Genomic DNA, 20,030 nt, shown 5'->3' with positions numbered 1-20,030 from the left:
TTTCACAAACATCTTTTGGGGCTGGTAGCCAAAATCTTTTAGAATTGGTCTTCATGAAAAGCTCTTTGAGGTTAATGGACATCTGTCTACTCTTGTCAGCGGGCCTTGCATGAGAACTTTACATCAGGATGCCTCCTTGGGATGAGTATGACGGTTTTCTGTGTTTGATACACTGATAAAGAAGTACTTCCCTATAACTCGTGTTTGCTTATGGTATGACATTAAGGAAATACTTTGAGTGAAACTTTACAGTGCTCTTATATCAAGACTGACTGATGCCTCTGTTGCTATCAAAGTAGTGAAAGTCTCCAGCAACTGGTCCAGCCACCCTGGCACAGGAATGGACACAAGGCAGCAAGGGAGGATGTGAACTGGCTGTATAAGCACAGGCAGGGTGCTTATCTCAGTGACAGCAGGGCAGGTTACTGTGAGCTTATTTCTGAGTAGGACATGAGGTGCTGCCGATGTCCAGCAGGTTCTCCCTTCACCCTACCCCAGAGTGAGGTGTCTGTGTGCCCACAGCCTGATTTAGTTCTCTTACACGAAAATAAGTGAGTCTTTAATAACCTATGTCCTGGCACTGCACAGAAATATATTTTTTATCTCCGTGAACAACCATATCAGCACTACTGCTATGTGAAAAGCTCTCAGCTCTAGCTCATACAGCTGTCGTGTGAGTTCTTAAATCTCCAGAGCCATTTATAAGGCACCCTGTAAACACTCCCTGTGAGGAAGGTTTGCCTTTAGTTACTAGGTAGCCACCAGCCGTTGTTCCAACACACCCTGGTGCCTTCGGTGCCTGCAGTGTTTGTGTGGATCTGTAGGACTGTGGGTGGATGAACCTGCTGCTGAAAGCTCGTGGCCTAGCTCTGCCCCAGCGTGCAAGCCTGCATGGATGCCCTTAACCCGAAGTGGTGCTTCCTCCTCCTCTGTGGGAAAAAATGCTTCCTATTTGCCACAGAACAGCAAACACAGATGCTATGGAGCAGGTGCTGCATTTCAAGAAGGCAGCATTATTTCTCCTCAGATGGATATGTTGCCCAAATCCACATAGCTGCAGCAGCCACAGGGAAGTGGGAACCATTTCTTGGTGGCTATAAAGGCCTGTAGAAGGATACGCCTAGGTGGGGTTTTGGGAGCTCTCCTGAAGGACAGAAGCTACTGAAGAGATAGCACAGCACTGCATACAGCATCCAAAAGGAGTGGAGTCTGGAGTCCCTCTGTGTACTTCTGGGAAACCTCAGGCAGCCCCACCTGAGTCCAACAAAGCAAAACCTCTGAAATTCTAGCTAAACCCTAGCAAAACTGAGTCCTTAAATAACTTTTGGCAGCCAAATAAGAAACAAGTTCAGGGTGATACTCTGCCTATTAGCATGAGCTTTTGTTTCCTCCCACTCTCTCTACTTCACAGACACCAACAGGGAACTCTTGGACTTAACTGTACAGTTTGGTTAGATTAAAAGAGAAAAAAGAAAGAAACAGCACCACGGTGGGATGTCATTCCCACAGCTAGAAGATCATCAGGAAGATCATCTAGCCAGCAGTGGGTAGTTTATATAGTACGATGTCCACCATGAGAAGTTAGAGCCCAAGCCTAAGAACGTGGAAAGGGAACCATGATCTTCCCTAGGGACACTCAGAGCAGCATGCAAACAGAGCCAGCAAGCTGAAACCCTAACCCGCATTCCATCTGGGGGAATAAAATACCAGATAGAAAGTGCCTGCCCTGCTTCTGCATTTGTAAAGCTCAGAGGTGGAAGCAGCATATTTCCAGCCAGGAACCACTGCAAGAAAACATGAGGGGCTGCAAATAGGGTATGTAGGGATGAGCTCCGGTGCCAGCCCTTGAAGTATAGAGACTAGGCTGGATATCTGTATTAGAACCAGGAATATTGTTGATTTTAAGGAAAAAAAAGTTTATCTCCATAAACGTTTCATAACATGAGATCTGGTGTGACCGTGGTTTAGCAATCATTGATTAGATATTGTTTTTTACAGTAGTTTGAGTTTCTGGATGCTGTAGACAAGACCCTTGAGTTAGTCAGGAGATGCCTGAGACAGGAGCAACACAACATATCTTTTGCAAGGTGTAGGTGCGCTCTAATAATGTAAATGGGAGTAATGAGTAGATAAAGTGCCACTGAATGGTGGCTAAAATATGTTTCTGCTGGCTCACCACATTCATAAAGACCCTCTGCAGAGAGATGCTGATACTTACATTTCTATTTTATTTATTAAGCCAAACACAAGGCCAATATAAACTAGCCTTGCTCCAGTGAGAAAAGTCATGATCCTCATCTTAAAATATTTTATTCTGTGAACTAAAACCAAGTGAGAGACAACCCTCAGTACAAACAGTATTGTTTTCATGATTTCAAGGCAGTCAGAGTGATTAATGCAGTGCTTGTGGTATTTAGTTTTCAAATTGCCCACATCCAGCATTCCAGCTATAGGCTGAATTTGGTTTGCATAACAGCATCAAGTAACCATAGCAACCCAAATCAGTGGTTGATTCCTGAGAAAAGTATGAAATAAAATAGCAAACGTGACCTTAATTTAAGTAGTCATGGCCTAATCAGCTTTCCTTCCTACCTAGGGGTGTTTGGTGTTAATGAGCCCATGAAGGATCTCATTCTTCTCTCTTGAGTTCAAGAGGAATCTTGCTACAGGTTTTAGCCAGGCCAGAAATGAGCCCTAAGTGCATGGCGGCCCTATTTCATGTTTTTTTAGGGCAAGCGAAGCTAATATGTCTGCAGTGACACCACAGGGAGGGAAGGCAGGAGCAGATCCCCTCTCAGCACTGACTCACCCTTCCATCTTTGAACTACTAATACACAGCCAAAGAGAGTCAAGAGGTCTCTAATGACTTTCTAATCACATCAGTCATTTACCCTGAGCAAATGGAAGTAAATCTGAAATGAAACTTGGCACAAGACTATACAGACTGGAATTTTGTACGTAACTATTCAAAAGAAATTGTGTTTGTTTTGTTTTGGTTGGTGTTTTTTTTTCAGTACAATTATGGAATAAAAGAGAAGCCAGACACAGATACCCTAGACAATCCAGCAACCCCCTCTCACACCAGGACCCAGACTCTTGCTCCAGGCTATCACTAATACAGCTGAGCTTTAGGGACTGTCAGGATCCAGCCCAGAAACAAAGCTTTGAACAGCCAGATCCTGGAGCAGCCCAAGTAAGCACCCTCAGTCTGGGCTCCCCCAGTGCTTCTTTCCTTGGTCAAAACCCACATCTGATATAAACTGATATAAGCCATTTGGAGGTTGCCCTCCTCATCTGTTTTACTAGACATATGTTTGGGCTTTTTGCAATACAATTGTTAAGAGTAAACAGTGATTTTTAACAGGACTACTGGCCAGGAACGTACAGGGAGCAAAGTCTTTTAACACTCAATAGCTACAATACTAAGGTTAAGCTTCCTCTTTTGTTTGTGATAAATATCCCTTGCCCTCTTCCTGTCTTAGCAATCACACCTTGTGCATCACTGGTGAACAGTTAAATCCACTTTTTCCTTTCTACAAAATCAATTAACACATCTCAGCATGAGCAGATGGAGGCTTCATTACCTGAGGGTATACAACTGCAGACAGAGAGCAGCGAGTGAGCAGTGCACAGACACCTACATTTGTGCCTGCAGACTTCAGTGTGATACGGCTAAGGAAAAAACAAGGCCATCCGCTCCCTGCTCAGCCAGCATACCTTTCCTCGGAAGCACCATACCCTCTGTTAACACATTATCGTTCATTCCCTTCTCTGGAGTGCTTTACGCTCCCAGGGCTTGATTAGGCAACCAGTAAAATCAAATCTGCGTGCAACCAAAGCAGCTGTCAGCGTACCTTTCCCTGGATCCGACCACAGACAGTCCTGCAGCTGTGAACTGCCAGCACATGGTGTTTGTGGCACCTGGTGCCAGGCCGCCACCCTCCCTCCCCCCCTGAGCGCACCGCTGATGGCAGGGCACCCCACGCTGTGCAAACACTTGCAGCTGGCCGCCTCGAGGGGCTGCCTGCTTCCAGGAAGGGTGAGCCTGGAAACCCAGGGACTCTGTGATGTTCCCAGAGCACCTCCCTTGTTTCCCTCTCCATGTGCAAGGTGCTCTCAGCAGACTGTGCCAAGTAGCAGCAGGATCTGCCCTTAGCAGGGTGCTACAAGTGGTGTTCTCCCATCAGACATAGGCGAATTGCCTATACTGCAGCCCACTTCCTGTTGTTGGAGCAGACACTCGAAGCAAAATTGGCCATATGTCTATTTTTCCCTGCATGTTGGCCAAAACAAGTGAAAGGGGAACGGAGGGCTGTTGTGTCCTTTAGCTGTTGCAGTGTGTGCAAAGATCTCCCCAGCTTGTAAGGAGAAGTGTGGCTGGTGGCAGGTCTGGCTGCCTGTGTGGACAGATCACCAGCAGGGTGGTAATTTCGGACTGGGAGGGGTGGAGCCCCCCCATGATGAACCCCCACAAGAAACGAGAGAGCTGCTGAAGATGGCAGCACTGTGCCTTCAGAGCCAGCCATTACGTGTTCCCATTATTTCACTGTAAAGCAGTCTGAGCTTTGACACCTAGCAATGAACACCTAAACGGTGACCTCGACCAGCAGGAAAGTGGTTGACCTGTATTGTCTGTGAGGGGTGAAAGCACAGGTGGTTCCAACACGCTCTGCTTGAAAGCGCTCTGTTGACAACACTGGCTGAATGCACCTCTGGCATTCACCCTTCTCTGAAGCCCATTTCAGCTCTTCTTCACTAGAAGAGGTGTCATCTGCCGTCTTCCAGGTCTGTGTGGATCACAGGAGACACTTTCCAGATTGGAGGTCAGGCTGAACTGGCAGCAAGACCGAATTCCTACTCCTTCGTAACTTCTCTGACAGAGAGGCTCAGGCACACGGGTCAGTAGGCTCCTTGCCTTGGCCTGGTCATATGAACAAAATCAGTTCTTCGCCTAGTAACCACCTGCCCCTAATAGTCTGCTTACGCTGGATGCCATGACATTGACCTGTGCCAGACCTAGCTAATAAAAGCATCTCTGCCACCAGCAGGAACGGGCAGTGAACCATGCCCTGATCCTCCGCAGAGCTCCTGCGGGGCCCGCTGCACTCTTGGGGAGAAGTGGCAATCTGTGCCAGGTCAGACAAGAAACTTGTTATCCCAGGAAACATTAGCAGGATGTCGCTTCATTATCTTGAGATAAAGTTCAGTTTTTCCACCCCTGACACGCTGGCAGGGGTTGATGCTTGTTTGATGATTACCTGCGCAGCAAGGGCACATGCCCCGTGCTAGCTCGTGTTGTTTTCTCTACACCATTCTCCTTGCAATAAGAAATGATTGGTTCAGTGCCAATTATTTTCTGAGGTTTGCCGGCTCATGGCTTGGGTATGACCACCCTGGGAGAAGGGGAGGTGCTTGGGAAATGTCAGCCAAGGAGCAAAGCAGAAGTGTGCGTGTGTACATGTGTGTGTGTGTGTGTACAAGGGGGGCAGGATGCAAGGGATACTCTAAGCAAACAAGTTTGTCCCCCCCAAAGGCACGGCTATGCATTCCTGTGCATCCCCAAGGCATTTGACTTGGAAGAAGAAGAAGGTCTTGTCCTGCCAGCGCCCTAACAAAGAGAGTGCATGAAGATGGTTACAAAGAAAAGTGGCAGGCAACAAGGCTTTCTGCATCCAGCCACAAGTATTTTTGGACAGGACTGAACCCACAGCCACTTTTCACTTGGTCAGCAGCGGTGCCTACAGTGGGATTTACCACTATGCCTGGCCATGGCTGGTCCTTCTCACCATGCTGCACTAGGCAGGGAAAGCAGAGCGGGTTTGGAGTGGTCAGGGAAATGTATGCCATTTGTGGCATCACCAGAATACTGCACATAACACCATGATTGTATAAATTACTGCTTTTTATCAAGTATACTCAAAATCATTTCTTCAGCAGAAACTCAGACTCTTACCGATATAAAAGCATGGTAGCAGAGAGATCAAAAAGACAACCAGAGTTTCAGTCTTCAGAGACTGTAAAATCGGGGTTATTTGGGCAGCTTTCCTTCCTCACATCACTCCTCTGTTCTTTACTCCACATCAGTCCAAATCCAGGTTATCTTACTTGTTCAAGCCATGAATTTCATAAATGCCTTTGGCACTTTAGCAGACCTATGCCTGTAAAATAACTGTAATCTGAGCAAGAAATATTTTTGCTCCCACCTACAAATCTCACCTTGAACTGGGGTTGCATCTCAGTACTGCCTTTGTTGCCCAGTCACACACACCACAGATGCTGCAAGGGGGTGAGGAGCTTTCTGACCAGCCTTCTGAGTGCACGATGGAGATGAAAATTGCAGCCATCCATCTGCAGCATCACCAGTGCCCACTCTGTGAGCCTCCCTGGAGCACCTGCTGTCCACTGGGTCCTGTCTCCATGAGGGAAGGAAATTTGGCCTTCTGACATCAAAAAATCCCTTTTCAAGACTCGGTGTTCATCAGCTCTGAACTTCTGCTGAATTCACTACTCTGCATTTTTTTATACCCTGTTTATTGTATTTTATCCAGGTATTTCAGATTCCCATCCCAGACTACTGATGATGCAGCGAGTGAGGGGAAAGAAGTGCTCTATTACTTGATCTCAGTCCCACCAGGCTTAGCATAAAACCAGAAGTATCTCCTGCAGGAGGTAAGTTCCTTGTGTCATGAACTAAGCCTTTCGGACAGATTGACAAGCCAGCCTTTACACTAATTTCTTTGGCAGGAGGTCTTCATCACATAGCATAGGTTGGCAACATCAGCTCATGTTTATCATCATTTTTGGGACAAAGCACGGCTTGTCACACCTGACGTTTATCTTTCGCCATGGTTAGGTGCAAATCCCAGTTTACGGGCTTGCTGAAACTTTAGCTAAGCTCCAGTTTTAAAAAAAGAAGCAGTGGGACAGGATTCACCTACCCATAAATTTGTCAGGCCTGTATCTCTGCTGCTCATCCTTTCTAGACAAAGCCCATGGGCACACAGGGAGGAGGAGGAGATCTGCTCTCCCCAGACCCTGGGATTTCTCCCCTGCCATAAGGATGCCCTTGCCTCTGTGCTCCCCACTAGTCCTTAATGCCCCATCTGCTCTGTGATCCAGGCACATCCAGGACACACACTTGGCCAAGATCCACGGGCCATGCCTCCCGCCCTCAGACCCCCAAACTGCCCTTGGACTATTTTATTCAGTAGGTGCAGCACACAGGACTAATGTCACACCAGGCTGGTCAGCCTCTGCGTTGCAGGACCTGCCTGCCCTCTTGCCTTTGCTCAGCCATGGCAGAAGAGCTGCTGTGCAGTGAGGACATGTCCTCCTTTCCCTTCTGCCCTGCGAGCTACGTGCTGAGCTCTCACACAGTTCCCAGAGCTGAGATGGAAACGACTGTTCAGCACAGGTTGCATTGCCATCCCCTTATAGATAATCATGTTCCCTGCTTAGGTCTCCTCTCACGGCAGACTTGCCCGGACCTTTTTATGGCTGCTTTGGGACTGAGATACAAAGCAAAGTGTAAAATCGTGCTCGGGGCAGCAGCAGCACCTCTGCTCATCGATCACGCAGGGGACAGGCGGGCCGGAGGCAGCCCTGCGGCACGGCAGGAACAGGGCTCGCGGCAGAGAGGGTCTGTGCTATTAATGGTGCCGCGAGGGAACAGCTGCTCCACTTACAGCCCATGAAATATTTGCAAAATAAACTTCTGGAACGTGATAAGGACATTTAATAGGATGTCATCTCCTGGGATTAATGGGGCACTAGAAGAACTGTAAGGTCATAATCCTGCTGCAAAGAGTGACTCTGAGGGTAAGTACGCTGCTCTCTTCTGCTGGTTTGCAGTGTGAAGACATGTAGTCAAGAAACCCTTTGTGCCAAGCACTGGTCAGACACAGAATTGGCAACGGGCACAGGTGCAGACCTGGGGAGCAGGTGCTGAACCCAGCCAGGTCTCCACTCGCTCAGAACAGAGTCTTGTCCTGGCTTTCATACATCCACGCAGGCTGCAAGAACATTCCCTCTTCCCAAGGTGGACTGAGGATTTATCCTGCCTCCCATGTTCGTGTTTGATCTTCCTGGGACAGGCAGAGAGGAGACTGATGGCTCAGCCCCAGGGCAGATAGAGCAGCACAAGACGGAGCCATGGCACAGCCCCAGCATCCTTATGGCCTGCAATGTCAGCACCACTGGGCTGAGAACAGACTTGTGCTACTGATGCCAGTGCTCACCCTACAGAGTCACCACCCCAATGGAGGAAGGGGTTCAGTTACCCGAACGTTGTTGTCGTGCCTGTTGGAAACAACGTGCCAACGGGACCCTTCAAGGTGCCAGCCTCTCAGCACTGTGATGACCAGTTTTAAAACAGTGCTCACCTGCTTGGTGCGCATGGCAGTGAACAAACTGCTTCACCCAAATCTGCAGGAGATAAACGTGGCTTCTGTGCATTTGCTGGTGACACCACTAAGTCAGGTCTCTCAAACGCTGCTGTGTGGCCTAGCTGTTCCCCATCAGTCATTAGCAACCGTGAGTAGCTCCGGGTAGAAAGCAGCTGCCCTCTGGCCAGCGAGGATTGCTGTGTCCGTGGAGGCTGTTGCAGCACGCGGTGCTCCAGATCTCTGTGGGACTGAGGTCAGCGTGGGCTGGTAAGACGGGGACAGAGCATGAGCTAGGGTGGGTGAAGGCTGCTAAAGGGGATGGGGAACTGCCCAGTGCCTGAGGAGTCTACCTGATGGTTTCGTGGAGGTGTAAAGGGCAAAATCTAGTTAGGCAAGTTCAGGCAGCCAGGCTGTGCGAATCTTATGGCATTTTCCTGCCTGCAGTGCAGCTAGGTTAATAAATGCTTATCTGAGGAGGCAAATCATTCATAGCTCCACTTCTAATTTCAAGCATTTACAATAGGGTGCAGTGTTACACAGATGGAAATTCGTACTGGGACACAAACAGACACTGCACCGCAGAAATATCCTGGCCACAGAAAACTAATGAAAGCAGAGGGAGGACCCCCTTCTCTGCGAACTAAAAAGCCAGTTCCCGCCCAGCATTCAGCCTAGTTTATACATCAAAACCTAAAAGGAGCCTGGTGGGAGGGAGGCAGTACCAGGAGGCAGGTCCAGAGGTGTGCTTGCATGGATTTCGCTTGGCGTGGTACATCCCAGTTTGCCTCATCCTGTTCAACCCCAGCTACCAGAAAATGTCAGGGGTATTAAGTTGTCTGCATTGGGATTCAGATGAAACAATTCCCATCAAGAACATTTTCTCTAAACTGTTAGTAAAGGCTATATTTTTAACAATGCTTTGGGGTTTGGTTTTGTTTTGTGTGTGTGTGTGTTATTTTTGGCTAAAAGCTAGAGCTAAGAAAGCCCTGGAGAAAATCTCCAGCACCTTGGGTGAGATTTTAAGATGCATTTTCTCCCATCTCCTTTCTTGGTAGGATGGAGAGGAATTATTCACAGTTTATTTCTCACTATCTTTCATGAGAACTGTTCGCTGAGACGATGAACGTTTACATAAATTCAGCTGTTCTGTAAGTACTGTACCATTTCTTAGTTTTCCTGTCATATAATCATGGGCAAATGTGAAAATTTCAGTAGAGAAGAAGTTAATGTTTACAGCGAGTTGTAGCTGCAGTGTGCTCGGGGAGAAACAGCTGGCAAAATAACCTCCCTCAAGGGCCTGATTTAAACCCCAGGAAAGCCAGAGATGCTTTTCCATGGTTTTTGGTTCAAGCAACACTTACTCTGCTTATCTCTTGGACCACTTATACTGTTGTAAAATTTGGATGGACCTGCAAGCCAAGAAAAAAAAAAAGACATAAATTCAGATCTACATCTTTAATTTGAACAAAAATCTTTGAAATAGAATGTGGACTTTTTATTATATTGAAACAAAAAAGAAAGCTTGTATCAATTACCCCAATAAAGAAGAATTAGTTTTTCCATTCAAAAGCATGTTATTTATTTACTTTATATACAGCAAGTTCCTTTGTCTGAATTTCAAAGCTTCTGAGTATCACTACAGACCAAGCTATAATTTATCTATTTGATAAACTGCATACTGGAAAGCTGTTTTGGTATGAACAGTTCAGACAATGAAGTGGTTGCATTGGCTGTTCTTTATTCCTAGAAAATTCCAGAGGAGAGAGGGGAAAAAATGAGAAAGACCTATATAGAAAGCAAGCGTGATATTTTCTTTGCTCAACTGTCTGCATGATTAAGATGTAGGGGTGTACAGACAAAGCTCATCTCCAGCCTAAGGAGATCAATCTTTCTGAAACGTCCAAAGTCTCTCTGGAGCTCCAGGTCTCAGCTGGTGCTGGCCACCACGGACAGGGAGGCGGTGGGCAGAGGTGGGAAAGTGTCTGCCTTGCTCCCAACCACAGGTGGTTGGGAGGGTCTCACCTGCAGCCCCTTGAGAATGGGGAGGGGGTTTCCTGAGTGCTCCTCTCCCCTCTGGTGCCTGCTCAAGCCCATCATTGGGGCAGGAGGCTCCCTGCCTGCTCTGCATTTTCAGGAGGAGTCTTGCTGCAATTCATAGGGTTGGGAAAGCTTTTGTAAAGTTTGCAGAGGCCAGAAAAGCCGAGAAGAAAACCATCCATAAATTCTCTGCCTTTGCACTAGGTGGCAACTTTGATTTCCCTATTATATTGGTACTATGGATATTTTACATTTATGGATTGGGGCCTTTTACTCGAGCTACAAAGTTTGTCACAGGCTGTGGGTAGATAATCCTTGGTGTTTGTAGACAGGTAAGGGACAGACTGCAATAATTTATTGAGGAATGAAAGCTGGTCTTTACAGATGCAAAATTCCAGAGAGAGCTTGGCTTTTCAATCATTAGTCCTTGCTGAAGCAGCATTTAAAGTATTCTTTACTGCGTGCGGTTATATATATTCACACCAGCCCTGTACTGATACGGGCTTGAGGTCTGGCAGGTTTCCCAGATCATTGTTGTGCTCCGTAAGTCTCAGACAACAGAGGTACAACGCACAGCCAGAGCCTGCTGTGAGCCGAGCGGACGGGGTCACATCGTGCCACCACCGCCACGGGATTTTGGGCTCTGACACTGCCACCATGGCCATCCTCAGCTCTCACTTCCTTCCCTTCCTCAGGACATCTGTCAGCTCGTGCTTCAAAATCTCATTGAGAAGGGGCTGGGCATTCTCTGATCCCAGAAAGACTTGTTTGGGGGAATTATTTCTGCAGTATAATGTTTCAGCTGCCCTTACTTTTCCAGGCATGGAAAGCAAGAGAACATGTCAAGAAGGATTAGATGAGTCTTCACTTAGAGGACTGGTTAAATAATCCACTGTCATGTTCAGGTGAAGAAAGATGTGGCCTGGCTACAGAGGCAACCCCAAAATGGACACAGCAGATGAAATCGATCAAAACAATACCAAAAATGACTCTGTAAGTGGTCTGGGCCTGAAAAAAATGTCTCTCCACATAGCAGCAAAAATGTCTGAAGCCAGTTAAAAGATGCCTTCATTATTCAGTGGAAGGAAGGTGGATCTGTGGAGCAGCTTACTGGGCGCTTGCAGCCAGGACACTAATGGTTGCATTTAAATCCACAGAAAGACACTTTCATCTGAGTGCCTTCTGAGAGCTGCAGAGTTGGAGAAGCTGGGAAAAAGAAGGAAAGCTCAACAGTGTCAGTGGCTTTTAGATGCCAACGTATTTTCTGCCTACTGGCAAAAAATAATACTAATACAATAAATGCACAAGTCTGACAGGTGGCCGATCCATGCACCCACCGCCTGGCTGCGCGCCGAGCTACCCAGAGGCGGGGAGCCACGCGATAGCATCCCATCAAGTGCTCGAGTGCACGCTTAACTCTGCGTGAGTCAGCTGCTGATTTCAGACGAGCTCTTCTCACACAGAAAGCGGAACGCACTTGAGGGGTTTTGCTGAATCAGGCCCCAGGGAAACTGTGATAGGACATGTTAAATTCTAATAGTGATTTCCTTACTGAAAGATGATCTAGTCTTATTTTAGTCATTTGAGGCACTGCCACTGACCATTAGAGGAGCTCTCTGTGATCCAAAAAGTGTCAGGGAAATGCAAATGCAGCTAAAGTGTAGCCAGTTTCAATGTTTTATATGCTCTTTCAATTTTGTAAGCCAGAAGCTGCGTGTATGTGCACTGTGTCAATGGGTAAGGAAGAGGAGCACATAATTCTGCCCTGTCTGCACATCTCTGTTAATCCAAAAGCTGCATCATTTGTTGAAGGGAAACACAGATGGTCTGACGTAGAGTCAGTACTTTTCATCTCATAAAGGGGCTGCAGACTCCTCAGATGCACCAAGATGCTTAATATTAGAAACCAGACAGCAGGAAAAGTGGACAAGGGGTGGAGTAATGCAGATGCCTGTGAGTGTGGGGTGTATTTCCCAGCACATTCGCAGGGTTTTGTGCTTACTTGGTGGAAAAGCTGAAACCAATGGGATTTGTGGCTCAAATACCCTCATCTGTCCTTTGCTGCTAACATCACCCTCTCTATCATCATCTTAGAGACAAAGATGCGGGGCCCTTGCTCTGTGTTTAGGCTGTGGTACCACGCATCGTGGTACCATGTGGCATGGTCCCCCGAGCCAAGGGGAGTACAGATATTTAGCCACGCCAGGTTAAGAACACTTCATTCGTGTATTATTGTCCTGACATTCTCCAAATCCCTCTCATCCCATGAGCTTTGTTTTACAGTGCTGGGTGAAACATGTCCCCCACAGCCAGTGCAGGGAGAGGCAAACCTGGTCTTCTTAGGCTGAGGGAACTGAATCCAGGTCTTTCATTTCCCAGGCAAGTGCTGTGGTCATTTCTTGATACGCTCCAGGTGGGTGGCTGTGCAGCAGCCACTGGTGCCAGCAATGCATTTTGTGAGGACCCCGCTCCCAGAGGGGTGGGATGCAGGCACAGAGGCCAACGTATGGACCCCCAGGGGAACTGGGTAGGACAGCTGGAGACTTCCAAGCAAGCTGCAGTGCCAACCTGCACGTCCTGTGCGCAGCCTGAAGTCCCTGCAGCCAAACAGCATGGTGCCCGGCAAGCATGGACAATGTACAGGCACTTACCGTGGCATGGCCTGGATCATTTGGAGGGACATCTTGGGTCTCAGTTTTGGGGTGTGATGATTCAGTTCTCTCTCAGTCTCTCTCCAGATCCCTATGGTCATTACCACCTGCAGGGTTTAATTTTGGGATCACCGACCATTTTTCCACAAGGCTTCAAAGTCATTCTTTGTTCTGGGAGTCCCGTTCTGGTGGTGGGTCAGGAAAGGGAGCTGCAGGCGTTTGGACCACTGCTTTACCTGTTGTAGTGTTGGTACCTACTGGAAACCCCCAGGAGGATGTATGAGGTCAACCTAAGGCTCTCTCCAAGGTCAAAGTGCTCCAGAGAGGCACACAAAGAAAAGGCTTCCAGGAATCCTCATTAAGCCTCAGAAGGAGTCAGTCCTGCACCAAGGCTGGCCTTGCCAGAGGGCAGGACGTGAAACATTCTACCAAAATATCTGGTGTTTTTTTCTAATTAATTCAGCCCCTGTTTTTTGTTTTGTTTTGTTTTTTAATTGGTTCTTTGAATTCTACTTCTGTTAATTGCTGTGATGGCTACCTCAATGTCATCGTTTCTAATACTTCAGTTATAGAATTGCATGCTTAAATGTTCCGTATCAGTATAGCGTAGCCAAGACAGGGGCCTGTGACAACTACAGAAGTGAACCAATCACGATATAATCAATATTATCTTGCCTTCATCCTGAACACTAAAATGGAGTAGTTAACAAGAGCATACAAGTATTTTGTAACCTTGTGATGGCATAGGCAGACCTGGAGGAGGGTAGCAGCATAAAAATATTAGGCATAAACAAGGGAAAACAGAGAAGAAAGAAGCCCATTTGGGCCCCAGATTCTCTTACTAATGGGCTCTCGGGCCTGATGAGCTGGACTTCAGTGACTATGAGTGACCAGGGACCACAGCCAGTAGTGCAAACTATTAGCTCCACAGTATTGTGTCCTCACAGCTAACTTAGACTATGGCTGCAAAGGACTACGTTTTCTCATAGTAATAGTGCTTAATATAGTGTAAGAATTGCCCATTGGCAAGTGTGTTGCTGGTGAATTAATTTAGCAGGCTATTTAGTTTTAAAGCTGGCTTGATTTGCCACTCCTAAACATTCCCGTCACAGAGATCTCTACCAGCACAGCTGATATGAAGATGCACTCAAACAAAATGGCAAGACCCACCTAAGCTGCAGCTGTATCTTGTGTCAGCTCTATTTAAGTACAGTTTTATCTGCACATTAAAAGCTGTAGCATAGCCAATGGCTACCTGTGAACTTCCCAGTAATATTCCTGCTGCCCTTTGATTTAGGACTTGAAAAGCGAAACATTAGCTTGAAAGGTGAAACACAAATTGCTGGGGCAGGAGGTCATTTGCTGGAAGTTTTTATACCTTAGGAGTCCTATTTGCAAGCTCTTCTGACTACAGTAGCTACACATTTGCTTTTCAGTTAAAGTGAAGTGTTCTTGTTTGTTAAGATGATTCCAGGTGCTGAAGCTGCAGGGAGGAATTCAAACGTACCATGATAATCATTATAACCCACACGAGCTGGCAACTCTATCCTAATTAAGAATGCAACTTCTTAGAGATTTAACCTGGCCTTTGCCTGACAATGGGATCCCAACCATGTTAGAATTTTTTAATCTGTTTTAACAAGGGCAAGGAATTAAAGTGGTCCACTGACTCAGCCACAGTTTCAAGGAACAGTCTCAGACTCAGAATTAAGACAACCCTCCTCCATTTCAGACTCAGCTAAGCCTCAATCTTTTATGTGGGACTCATAGATCAGTTTCCTCATGTTGCTCTGCCTACCAGCTTACTTGGAAACCTCCTTCTGCTGTATTGCAACTAAGCACAGAATTTTCTCTCGTAATCAGAGTGAGCTCAATGTTGCTGAAGACATTTTGGTCTCAGTTCCTCCACCAAGGTGGTAATAAACAACTGTAGTACATCTACATTTACAAGAGAAAATTGTCAGAGAAGAATGTTATTTGAAAAAGATGCTATGCCTGTTTAAAAGGCCAGCTTGAGCTATAATTAGGCAGCACTCAGCTGGATGCAGAGGAGGTCCCTGAACTGTAATGTAATACCTGTATGGAATAAGACTAGAAACAAATTTATAATGCCAGCCCACAAAGCAGCTGAAGTTGAGAATAAAATTGGGCAATGAAACAAAACAAGGCAGGAATGAAATCTACATCATATTTACTACCCACCTTCTAGCCCAAACCTACCTTTTAACCTACAAATGAACTCCCTCCACATTCAAATATTTCCACTGTAGGAAGGGAGAGAGGTGAAAGCAGAGTGTGGTGGCTCTGGGGAAGCTGGGACCATGCCAAGGTGTCCTGCAGCACTGGAGACGCTGGCAGGGGCACAGCCACACTTAGGAGGAGGCAGGAGTCACAGCAAGGCAGAGTCCTGCAGGTCCACCGCAGCTGCCCAGAACTGTCTTTTCCTACCAGGAAATTTGCTTGCAGCCAGTAGCACCTCAAAAAGAGATCGCTGCTGCTTGGTGTGGTTTTGACCAGATATGAGTAGCTCCAAAATGCAAAAAGAGCTCGGAGGAGACCAAGCTGTATGTAGGGCACTGAGGGGAAGGCCTGTTTCAGGCATCTCCATCTCCTGGTGGACCCCTGGCCATTGTTGATGCACTGGGGCATCAATTCTGATGCAGACAGGGAAGAACAGGACCTGAAATTCATGCTTAGCCTGCATGTCCTGGAGGTGGTCACTCTGACCGGCTTCCAGAGCCTGTGGGCAGCCAGCACTGGCTGGGATGACGAGTGAGCCAAAGAGCTCCAATTCCAGGAGTCATACACATGGCTGGACCGGCACAACCTGCACATCCATCTCGGGTCCAAACAACAAGACCGCAGCACTGTGGCTGTAGCTACCCTGCTCATGCGTACCCTGAGTTTTATCAGCAGGTGTGAAGGACTTGCAACTTGAAGGAAGTTGCAACTTTCTTTTTTGTCTCATTAACTATTTCGCTTCACCATGGGATGTGTAAATAAAAAGGCATCCCTAAGCTGTACTGCTGTCTTATTTCTGCCTGGTCTTGGGAGTGCTCATGGCACATCCCCACTGCAGAGAGGTCTCGGACCATGGGCAGCACAAAGGCAGAACACATTTGTGTTCCGAATGTGGAGATGAACCAAAAGAACAGGTATTTGGAGACTAAATCCACGCTGTTTATCTCTCTGATTCAGCATATTACAAATTTTTGACCTTGTATCGATTTCTGGTTTTAGCAGAGATGGTGTTTACAGGAACCAATTGTAACTTGAACTACTTACGCTTTCTTGGTCTAAGAATAGCTCGTCCTGGGCTTCCATTGCCTGCCAGGACTGACAGCTGCTCGTGAGATCACTATCAGACATACTTTAAAGGGTGTTTTCCACTTAAGGAGATCTACAAGATGCCTTTTGCCTTTTTTGGGTTTCACTTATTACTAGAAAAAAATAATAATATTCATTTAGAAGAGATTGTGGCCTAAAAATGACCTTGCAAAGCACATCCAAAGGAGCTGGTAAAGCAAAGTGAGAAAGAGAAATAGCAAAGCAGGACAGATCTATGTCTGTTTCTTCTTTATTTTTGGTTTCTAGGGTCTCATCAGCAGCTTGGACATCTCTGCAGCCAGTTCCCTTTTTTGGGCTCTTTCACCCAATGCAGAGGTGTCTGTGTGAATGTGGGTCCATGCCAAGGCACATTTATATCCTGTCTTTCTCACCTTCTTGCCCCAAACCCCTGATACCCACACAACACTGGCAAAATAAGGGGCACTTCCACTGACCAACCATGCATGGACACCGCTGGACCTGCCCCACTGCCCACCCCTGTCCTGCCAACACAGCCGGTGTGGAGTGAGACAGGGCCCACAGCCAGCCCAGTGCTGCTGTGGGTGCAGGCACTAGAGGCTCTGCTCCCATTACTTTACTGTGGGTTTCAGTGTTTGGGGCTTTTCAACTGTGTTTGGGGCTTTTCAACTTCAACCTAATGTGTTTTTCCAGGGATAAATCTGTTCACTGGCACAGCTTGCCCAGAGAGGTTATGGGACCCCCCTCCCTCCATGGAGATCTACAAAAGCTGCCTGGACATGGTCCTGGGCAGCCTGCTGTAGGTGTCCCTGCTTGGGCAGGGGTTGGACCAGGAGACCTCCAGAGGGCCCTTCCAAACTCAGCTATTCTGTGATTCTGTGAAACATGCATGCAGGGCGTCTTGTGACAACTAAATGTATTTGAATTTCTACTTTTTTAGTTATAACTTTGTTATTTTCCTACCTTTGGGATTATAATGCACCTTCTAGGCAATAGCAGTCACATTTCCTTCTCTGAGAAATGAGACTGACAAATAACGGATGCAAGTATTGGAGGAGGAGGGGCAGAGAAAGCAACAAATAAGACTTGAATTCGTATTTGAGAGCAATCAGAGGAGCAGCCTCAGTTCCTCCCCTCTCGCAGGGTGGTGAGGTCCATGCAGCTCCCCTGCGGCATTTCCCAGGGGTGCACTCCAGCTGCACGGGCCTGGATCTGCAGGCAGAGTCAGGCTGGTGCTGCAGCAGATAAATCCACCAGGGAATTTATCACCAGGGCTGGCAAGGTGCAGACAGCCCACATGCCAGTGCTAGGCTGCAGCAGTTTGTGGCAAGACCACAAGCCCCAGCGAGGGCAAGGCCAGGCTCGCAGCATCCCACCTGTGTCAAGGCCACCACCAGCGGCCACCACACAGCAACCTCCTCAGTAGACCTGTGCCAGGGCTGTCTCCATCACTGGCTGGGGGCTAACCTCCCCAGAGGTTCGTCTTCCAGTTTGCTTTAAGATACTCATTTTTCCCTCTCAAGCACAGGTACCCATGTGCAGTGGCTGGTCATCCTCTCAGTGAGGCTTCTGGAGGGACCATCCACAAACAGGAGGCAGGCACAGGGAAGCCCCACTGTACTGCCAGGATTTTCATGGAAACTGAACCAAAGGCATCAATACTGGACAGGACTCTCACCAGGGCTGTCACCAGCTTTTCACCAGGGAGCACAGCTTGAAGCATCCCCTCCCCTGCAGTCCCTCAGCTGCACACCAGGCCCTTTCCCTCCCTCTCAGCCACCCAAACCACTACCCCACCGTGCAACACTTTGCACCACTGCCTACAGGAAAGTCAGAGTAAATCTCTCATTCTCCAAACCTTCCAAGACCAAGGATACAATTTATCTGACCCTGTCCTGAAGGCAGGAGCTGGAGAATGTAGCACCCCTGCCTTTTACTTCTTGCTTCCACTGTTGTTGTGGAGACTCCAGGGGGCCAAGCACACACCCTTAGTAGGCCATGGCCAAAAACTCATCTTGACGTCTGCCTGAGACAACAGCAAGAAAGGAAGATTTTATCTGAAATATGAAGACCTCATCAGCAGAATGTGATGCCTATTAATCTGACATTTATTTGCATTAAGCTAGTGATATATATTAATGCTCATCATTCACAATGGACATGTTTTGCAGAAACAGGTTTTGATCCGTCATTCGTTGTCACCTGGTTGCTGTTATTAACTGCTATGGCTTCGTGATTAGCTGCTTTTGTCTATCATAGATCACTTGAATCACATGTGATTGTCATCTTCCTGACTGAGCACTGTAGATTTTATGGACAGGAATCAAGAAGTGCATACAGATAAATTAAAATTCTTAATTACTATCTCTAATTTATAAAGTCCCTTAACTATTTGGTAAATAAAAGTTGTGCACCACACCTAAAAAGCAATTTCATCATGTGCCCTTTCAAAGACATTATTTCCATCGCTATGTTTTATTACTAAAATGGTAGTATCTGAGGATCAGAACCACTTGAGAAAGCACTGAACAGTTAAGTAACAAGAATATCCCTAACTTGAAGAACTTAAACCTATGCACAAGAATATAAAAAGATATAAAACATATAGATTTTATTTGGATCTGGTGCAAAAAAAAAAAATAGATGAGGAAACCCAAGAAGACTAATGGCACTACTGGTTGGGGGACTGGGAAAGAAAACTTTTCTACTGGCACAATCCAATATATTGTGTTTCATTCAAATTACGTGTCAGAGAAAACTTGTGCATTCAAATACCTGGAAAATTTGTGACTCATCTGATGTGTACTGATAATAATATCTTCCGTATCATATTTGTTTTGCTCTGTTTATCCAATGTTCATCTTAAGGACAACCTGCTTTATCCCACCGCAGCACCTGAGCACTCACCAGTCTTCTGGAGTGATGCCCATGGAATCCATGGCTGTAATGATGCAAGAGGGAAATTAGCCCTTCAGAGCCTGGTCTGAACTGGCTAGTTAGCTGCTTCTTTTGACATGAGAGCTTAAGCAAAATTGCAAACTGTTCATAGAATCATAGAAACGTGGACTATGCTGAGTTGGAAGGGATCCACAAGGATCATCAAGGTCTTGACTCTATACAGGACCACCCAAAAATCTGACCAGATGCCTGAGAGTGTTTTCCAAGCACTTCTTGAACTCCAGCAGTCTCAGTGCCATGACCACATCCCTGAGGAGCCTGTCCCAGTGCCAGACCACCCTCTCAGTGAAAAACCTTTCCCTAACCCCCAGCCTGACCCTCCCCTGTCCCAGCTCCATGCCGTTCCCTCGGGTCCTGTCGCTGTCCCCAGAGAGCAGAGCTCAGCGCCTGCCCCTCCGCTCCCCTCGTGAGGGAGCTGCAGGCCGCCATGAGGCCTCCCCTCAGCCTGCTCTGCTCTGGGCTGAGCAAACCAAGGGACCTCAGCCACTCCTCATACGTCTTAACCTCTAGACCCTTCACATTCTTCTTAGCCCTCCTTTGGATGCTCTCTAATAGTTTTATGTCCTTCTTGTACTGTGGTGTCCAAAACTGCACACAGTGCTCAAGGTGAGGCCATACCAGCGCGAAGGGCAAAGTATAGTGGAAGCACAGACTAGAGTGCTTCTACAAAGAAGAAAAATTGAGGGGTATCGTA

General features: G+C 47.1%; 1 long non-coding RNA gene across 5 annotated transcripts in view; it reads left to right on the top strand.

Moving 5' to 3' along the window:
* The window catches only part of LOC136789611 (uncharacterized), a 39,198-nt gene that overhangs the window by 13,127 nt on the left and 6,041 nt on the right, over positions 1-20,030 (top strand). For 2 of the 5 annotated variants that reach the window (XR_010828388.1, XR_010828390.1), the window contains exon 3: positions 6,549-6,669. This is a non-coding gene — a long non-coding RNA (uncharacterized lncRNA). Of the gene's footprint in view, positions 1-6,548; positions 6,670-7,458; positions 11,248-17,901; positions 18,809-20,030 lie in introns of those variants that run through there. The other 3 variants (XR_010828387.1, XR_010828389.1, XR_010828386.1) reach the window with 3 other exon arrangements.

This window comes from Anser cygnoides, chromosome 1, assembly GCF_040182565.1.
Source record: "Anser cygnoides isolate HZ-2024a breed goose chromosome 1, Taihu_goose_T2T_genome, whole genome shotgun sequence".
Classification (NCBI taxonomy): Eukaryota; Metazoa; Chordata; class Aves; order Anseriformes; family Anatidae; genus Anser; species Anser cygnoides.
Note: the sequence above shows the minus strand (reverse complement) of the source record. Positions and strands in the feature narration are given on the sequence as shown.